Genomic DNA, 7494 nt, shown 5'->3' with positions numbered 1-7494 from the left:
GCTCGCTTCTGGTTTCAAGTGCTGAGCTCAAACTGTTCACGATAATGTGACATAATATGGTAATTATTTCATTGAGCCATTATTTTATGTAAAGGTCATTAATTAGTTTTGTCACCAAGATAATTAGCCAATTAAGGCTGGACATGATAGCCTCAAAGGTGTTGATTGGGTAATTATTGCAATCAGCCTATTGTGGTGCTCCATTAGCTGACTATGGCTGTCGCTCAGTGTCAGCTATTTACACTCATATACCGTATATGAAGTGACGGAGGCCGCAGCCTGCGCAAGGGATGTCTCCTTATTCAATAGACGCATAAGATAGCAGCATGTACAGCATATGCTTAGTCAATGAACAGCGCTATAATATTCTTTGGTGCCAGATGATTATTTTCCTGAACTATCCTTCAAATGCTAGACTGAACTTAGTAAAATATTATTTACTTTCATAGAACACCGTAAACTATGAAATGTATTTTACTGATGACTATGGGTCATCAACAGTACATGAAAATACATGTGATGTAACCATTATCATAACTGCAATGTAAAAATGTATAGAGCCTAGGCTAAATCTATAGTGTTTTATAACAGCCTGGTCATCCGGGGTTATCCAATATATTTATGTACCTTGTTTCATCAGCAGATAAAATATGTTGTAATTCGTATGCCATTTAGTTGTGTTGCACATGTTTGCAACTGGATATATATGGTCTTGGATGTTTACTCAAATTTTTTTTCATTGTCATCATAGACTACTACAAATAATTAAAAGAGCCCCGATCGGTTGAAAAAGTGGAGCGCAGAAATTAAAAATGCCACAATAAGCTTGTGTAGCGACAAACACAAAATCTTAAAATATAATAACATGCAATTACAACTGTATCATTCATATTATGTGCCTTGACTAAAGTTACTAAATATTTTACAACAAACGTGGTGTCAATTTCGTAGCACTCTTCATTTATCATATACTGAATATATAGAAAAAGTGCTAGAAAAGCTATACTCATCAATTATTCTATTTCTATCAAAAGTTTAGCAGATATTTTTATTATTAGTTGAGTTTTTGAAAGTTATTATTAGCCTAAATGTTGTCGAGGTGTTGGTTCACATTAAAATAAAATAATTAAATACACAACCAGCTACCAAACAACAACAAATTTAAACAATTAGTCTACATAGACTATAAAACAGTCATTGGCTCCCTCACCTTCATCTTGAAAAGTGACAAGTTGCAAGCGTGACATCGATCCGATTATTCAAAATATATTCTGCTTCAAAAATTCGTTCTACAATGGTATGATCAATATTCTTTTTCAAGTATCTATTGGTTGGCATGTTGATCTCACTCTCTCTATCCCACAAGCATAAGAACAGTTTAGTTTTGGCTATTGCTTACTAATTACTGTTTCATACTCAGTGTACGTGCTGTAACATTGGTGTGCTGCCTGCTTTATAATTGTCTTACTAAATTATATATGAAAAAAAATAAATAAAAACAAGTTTTAAAATATTTTTGTCTCTCCAACTTTATCTCACATTTTTTCTGAAATGCTCTCTATTGATTGATCATTAAATTGTCTCCCCTTGTAAGATGCATTACAGAGATTAATGTGTAAGGAACTAAATACGATACTAGAAGACTAACAAAATACTGTCTTTATAGCTAATTTTTTAATTGAAATAAAATGGTTTTTTTACTATGCATTTTTTCTACAGCTTTGAGAGCATCCTTAAATTAGAATTTGTAGTTTAAATCAATTTTATTTATCATCTAGCTTCTCGAAAACCAAATTGTTCTCAAAGAATGATGCTGCTGTCAATTAATGTAAATGCAATTAGTAATTTAAGAATAGTCCTAGCTAACATACAGCAGGTAAATATAGATACATGTCTATAAGGAATAAATGTTTATTTCACCATTATAGTTTATCCTCTACATAGAAATGTTTGTTAATGATTCAAGCTGTGTCAATGGAAGTCTTACTGATTGTTTCATAGCATTGTATTATTGTATTTTATAATTTCAACATACTAACAGTTGTACAGGTGCTAGGCCTAAGATTGGGATAAGGTCAGACAACTCAGCGGATGATAGCGCAACATTGGCACCAAGCCAAGCACCGCTTGGCTTATAACAGTGTCCTATTTTTTAACAGATGTAAAAAGCATTAAATATAGCCATTTCTACAAATGAGTCTATAATCACAGGAAACTGTCTACGCCGAATGTTTGCATATCGGACTAAATACGGAGAAAGGAAAAGGAAAAGACTAAAGCTATCGTTTGTCATGAGAACTCCGTGAATAGATATCGTTTACTCCACCGTTATAGCCTTTGGTCCTGCATTTCAATTGTATCACAACAATCATGCGCAGTGTATGCTTTAATAGTTGCTTATTAACAATGACAAGGCCGCTAACATCTTTGGTGGTTTTTAAAAGTTTTTTTGTGTATAGACCTCACTGATGGACACCTACTTTAAAAACACTGTGATTGAGCTGATTGCTTAATTAGCAAAATCTTTTTCATACCCCTGTTGATATGCTTTATACACACAAGTTAAGTTATTCTACAGGTTATAGATTTGTTTGGTAATTGAAAAAATGGCATATTCGCTACACTAGCATTGTAATTACAGACAAGCGATTTCTGTACATTTTAGAGATGCGACAGAGACCTCGTGCAGATATGTAATAACCAATGGCCAACAGGTTCTTTTGTTTTGTGTTCTACAAAAGACCAAGAGCTCGTGCAGATATGTAACAACCGATGGCCAACAGGTTCTTTTGTTTTTGTGTTCTACAAAAGACCAAGAGCTCGTGCAGATATGTAACAACCAATGGCCAACAGGTTCTTTTGTGATGTTCTTCGCAAAAGACAAAGAGCGCGTGTAGATATGTAACAACCAATGACCAACAGGTTCTTTTGTGATGTTCTTTGCAAAAGACAAAGAGCGCGTGTAGATATGTATCAACCCAGGGCCAGCAGCTTCTATTGGACATCAGTGCTAGATTACAAAAATTAATTTTTGAAGTAAACAGTAACACTACGAAGATGTAAATATGGACTGTCATTGATTGTAAAAAGGATGTTGTTTGTTCTTTGCAATGGTCATATGAAGCTCTTATTTAATTGGTCCATCATATTAGAGCATTGATGTTTGACGTTGTTTTTATGCTTGTATCTGAAATGCCATACAACGTTCAACTGTATCGCAACTGATATTCAAGATGAAAGAACAAACAAGTAACGTTATGCTAAGCTTTAAATCCATAGATTCTTTTTTTTGCAAGATTTACAAAGGAATTAAACATACATGAGAAGTCTGAAGTTCGGTAGAATTATTCAAAGATATAATAATGAAATCGCTTATAAAAATATGTTTATGAATATATTAATTGCGTTTCCAACTGTGTGGTCTAATGGGAACCCTCGACACACCTTGACACCTAAACAGTGCCGGTTTAGAATTTCAGGCATTTGATATAACAGCTATAAATTAAATTTGCTTTGCTGAAAATATTGTTGCCATTGTTAGTATTATTATCATTCTTTATATTCATTTGATTATTATAAGTGATTTCGGCATGCTGTTGTTACTTTAATGATGAGACTGTAGATAGCCTTTAATTAATCATAACAGCCATGCTGTCTTACATAATGCACCAGAAAACGCAGCTTTCCGAGTGCGAAATTTAATGACTTGAAACGACATTTCAAGTCATTAAGTTGTCAAGGACTTGAAATGACTTGAAAATCAATAGAGAACATCTCAGAAAAGTGTCAAAAAATTGGAGAAACAAGAAAATTTTAAAACTTGTTTTTTATTTATTTTGTTTCATATATAATTTAGTAAGACAGTTATAAAGCAGGCAGCATTCCAATGTTACAGCGAGTGTGAAACGGCTGGAAAAAATGTTGACCCAGGCCAACTGCAAGTAGAATGGCAAAAAGCTATATAGTGATACATGAGAGCTAATATAAGCTGATAGTGTTTTCCTAACTTCATTACGAAACCACAAAATGTTTCTCTTTTGTAAAATCTTGCATGACTAGAGAAGACAGATTGAAGACAGTTTCCAGGACAGTAGTGGCAAAAATTTTAGATGGTATACTGTAGATTGCCTGCTCATTTCTGCCTTTCTAACAAGCAACATCCAATATACATCAGGTCACTAAAGTACTTACACTGGATTATACCCACTTTCTCGTGCCCCCTTCCCAACTTTTTTGATAGACTTCAAGGTGAGCACAGATTTGATAACATAAAAATAAGGGCCGCTAATTTCTCATTTTTGGCAACCTTACTAAATGAATATCTTTAAAAGAATAATTAGATCGAAAAGCAAGCTTGTTTTAAATTGTATTAAATTGTATTGATATGCTTTCTAGAGTTTGGAGCTTGTCTAAATAGTATTTTCTGCTAGTTATTACAGGGTGTAAACTAGCTGTAGAAGTTGGATGAGGAACTCCGGAGCAATGGAAATTCTTCAGCAAGTATGGCAAGCAAAAAGTGCTTTAGTGCCTTTCGCTAGAAATCACTGGGTTAGTTAATCTATCGACATGTAAAATGGATACAAATGTATATGCTGTAGTCTCAGTTTGTAGATATACTAAAAAACATTGAGAAAGAGTTCATCAAACTCACTTCTTCTCATAGGCTGGAACATAGAGTTATCTCCCTCGGGGGAGATAACTCTATGGGCTGGAATACCTAACATGCAAGACTGCTGAACCAACCACAGACATTGACATCAGGCTTTGAGCTCACGTGCAGTTTATAGAGTATCGCACAGATGCTGGCACCAGATGTTCTTTGACTACAGAGACAACTCCTAGACCTAGAGTGACCCCTACTTCAGACCAATTAGACTGACAGACACTATTGAGAGTACGTATAATATCCATACTGTTGTTGTATTGTGGGTATCATCTTTGAAGCATTCATCAGCCCACTATACAATGAACCAAGTTAAAGAGCTTATTGCTGTGTATTTCATAGACCTACCTCTAAATTCTTCTGTTTATTGTGGTATATTTCATAGATCTACCTCTAAATTCTACTGTTTATTGTGGTATATTTCATAGATCTACCTCTAAATTCTACTGTTTATTGTGGTAAATATCCTAGATTTACCACTTAATTCTATTGTTTATTGTAGTATATTCATAGATCTACCTCTATATTCTGCTGTTTATTGCGGTATATTTCATAGATCTACCTCTAAATTCTACTGTTTATTGTGGTATATTTCATAGATCTACCTCTAAATTCTACTGTTTATTGTGGTATATTTCATAGATCTACCTCTAAATTCTACTGTTTATTGTGGTAAATATCCTAGATTTACCACTTAATTCTATTGTTTATTGTAGTATATTCATAGATCTACCTCTATATTCTGCTGTTTATTGTGGTATATTTCATAGATCTACCTCTATATTCTGCTGTTTATTGTGGTATATTTCATGGGTCTACCTCTAAATTCTGCTGTTTATTGAGAAATGTTTCATAGATCTACTTCTGAGTCCAAAAAGCTCAATAATCTTGAAATACTCAAACAATGAACACAATGCTTTATCAAACAATGTCATCCATTTTAAGCACCTATATGTATTTAGCTATAAAAAGTAACGTAATTGTTTTAACAGATTAGGTTCTGCTAGAAGTTGATTGGTGAGCTATCATCTGGTCGGATTTATGATAAGACAAAACTTGATGTCAAGCAGTATTGCCTTCATGCGCTGCCACTACATGGGCTGTACCACACTGTGGGGATGCAGGGATATACAGTAGATACATCGCTTTCATGCATCTCTCTAGCAGCCTAGCAACTGTGTTGCTGTTAATCTTTTTCTATATCTAGCACTTTACCTTAGAAAATGTGATCATACATATGTTATATATATTATACATAAAATATTGTATAATATACTATGTACATAAAAGTTACAAGACATGTTGGCGGATTCAAACTCATCAGTGCTCAGTTCTTACTGATTCCAGCCTACCAGTGCTCAGTTCTTACTGATTCCAGCCTAGCAGCGCTCAGTTTTTACCGATTCCAGCCTATCAATGCTCAGTTCTTACCGATTCTGGCCTATCAGTGCTCAGTTCTTACCAATTCTAGCCTATCAGTGCTCAGTTCTTACCAATTCTAGCCTATCAGTGCTCAGTTCTTACCAATTCCAGCCTATCAGTGCTCAGTTATCATATCTTTTGTTCATGTAACAATATCTGTATTCTAGCCTGTTCACATCTTTACTAAGCAACTATTTTAGAAGTTTAAGAAGTGATATTTTTGTGTGAAAAGATCATTGTAGCTGAAATAGGGGTCGGTTTAGTTGGTGTTGATGTGATCGCGTTCTCTCTGATTATTGCTCTAGCAAAAACTGCGTTTAGTGGACTAATCATAACACTCCTCTGTCTAGAGGGTTTATGTGTGCACTGTCGCACTTTTTGAAGTTCATGTTCAAAAAACTCCTCTATCTGTTTATAAACAACATACAAGAAGCTTCTGGCCATGTAGCAACTCATCCTAGACATTTTGCACATAAGTTTCGTCTTCTACTAGTTTATGTTTGTTTGCTAGAGTCAACCCTAATAGATAAGAGTTATCGTAAACAGCATCTGGCATGCTGCCAGAGTTGGTGACGAGGTGGGTAGTGAAAGCTGTCTTGCAGATGAGCAAAAAAGAACCAAATATCTTTTTCTTACCAGAAGTAGAAGGCTAGCTAGATTATAAGTAATGGCTACAGCAGCAGTTGGAGTCATGAACTGAAAAATGTAATTGAATGTATCTGCCCTTACCACCACTGGTAACAGCCTGCCCAATCATACAAGGTCAATTAGTCTCCAGGTTCTTTTGTGTAGAGTTTGAAAACTTACGAAGTAATACCTAATTTCTTCTTGGCAAGTACTATAAATCTTAAAGGGCTAAAAGGGTAGAAGACATTGCTAATATTTCATATATCCTTGTGGCACAGCCCGCTCATGAGTTAAAACTTATCCTAAAAGTCTGTTTTGTACGGAAACATAAGAAGTTATCAGTTGAATTTGTTTTAGTTTGAGGCCTTTGCCTGCTTATGTTGATCACAGCCAGACCTGCCAACCCAAGAGTGGGGCAATGCGTGAGACTTGGTTTTGGGGCAATTGATGTATCAATGATAGTATATCGTATATAAAATTGTGGAAATTGGGGCAAAAATCTCACGCATTTCTCACGCATTTTCATTTTTTCTTTGGGGTGATTGCGTGAGTCTCACGCCCAATGCGTGAGAGTTGGCAGGTATGATCACAGCCCACAAGCTCCCTCAACTCACCGCTAGGACAGCCTCGATCAAACTTTCATCTCTTTTTAGATTGTGCTTGCTGTATGTGAATATTGGGCAAGGTGGCGCTAATAAAGCGTGATGTAAATAGGCTACATATATTGTTAGTTGATATGATTAAAAGTGCATAGCCATTTAACTAATTTGATATGAGCAGTT

Source organism: Watersipora subatra, chromosome 3, assembly GCF_963576615.1.
Source record: "Watersipora subatra chromosome 3, tzWatSuba1.1, whole genome shotgun sequence".
Taxonomy (NCBI): Eukaryota; Metazoa; Bryozoa; class Gymnolaemata; order Cheilostomatida; family Watersiporidae; genus Watersipora; species Watersipora subatra.
Note: the sequence above shows the minus strand (reverse complement) of the source record.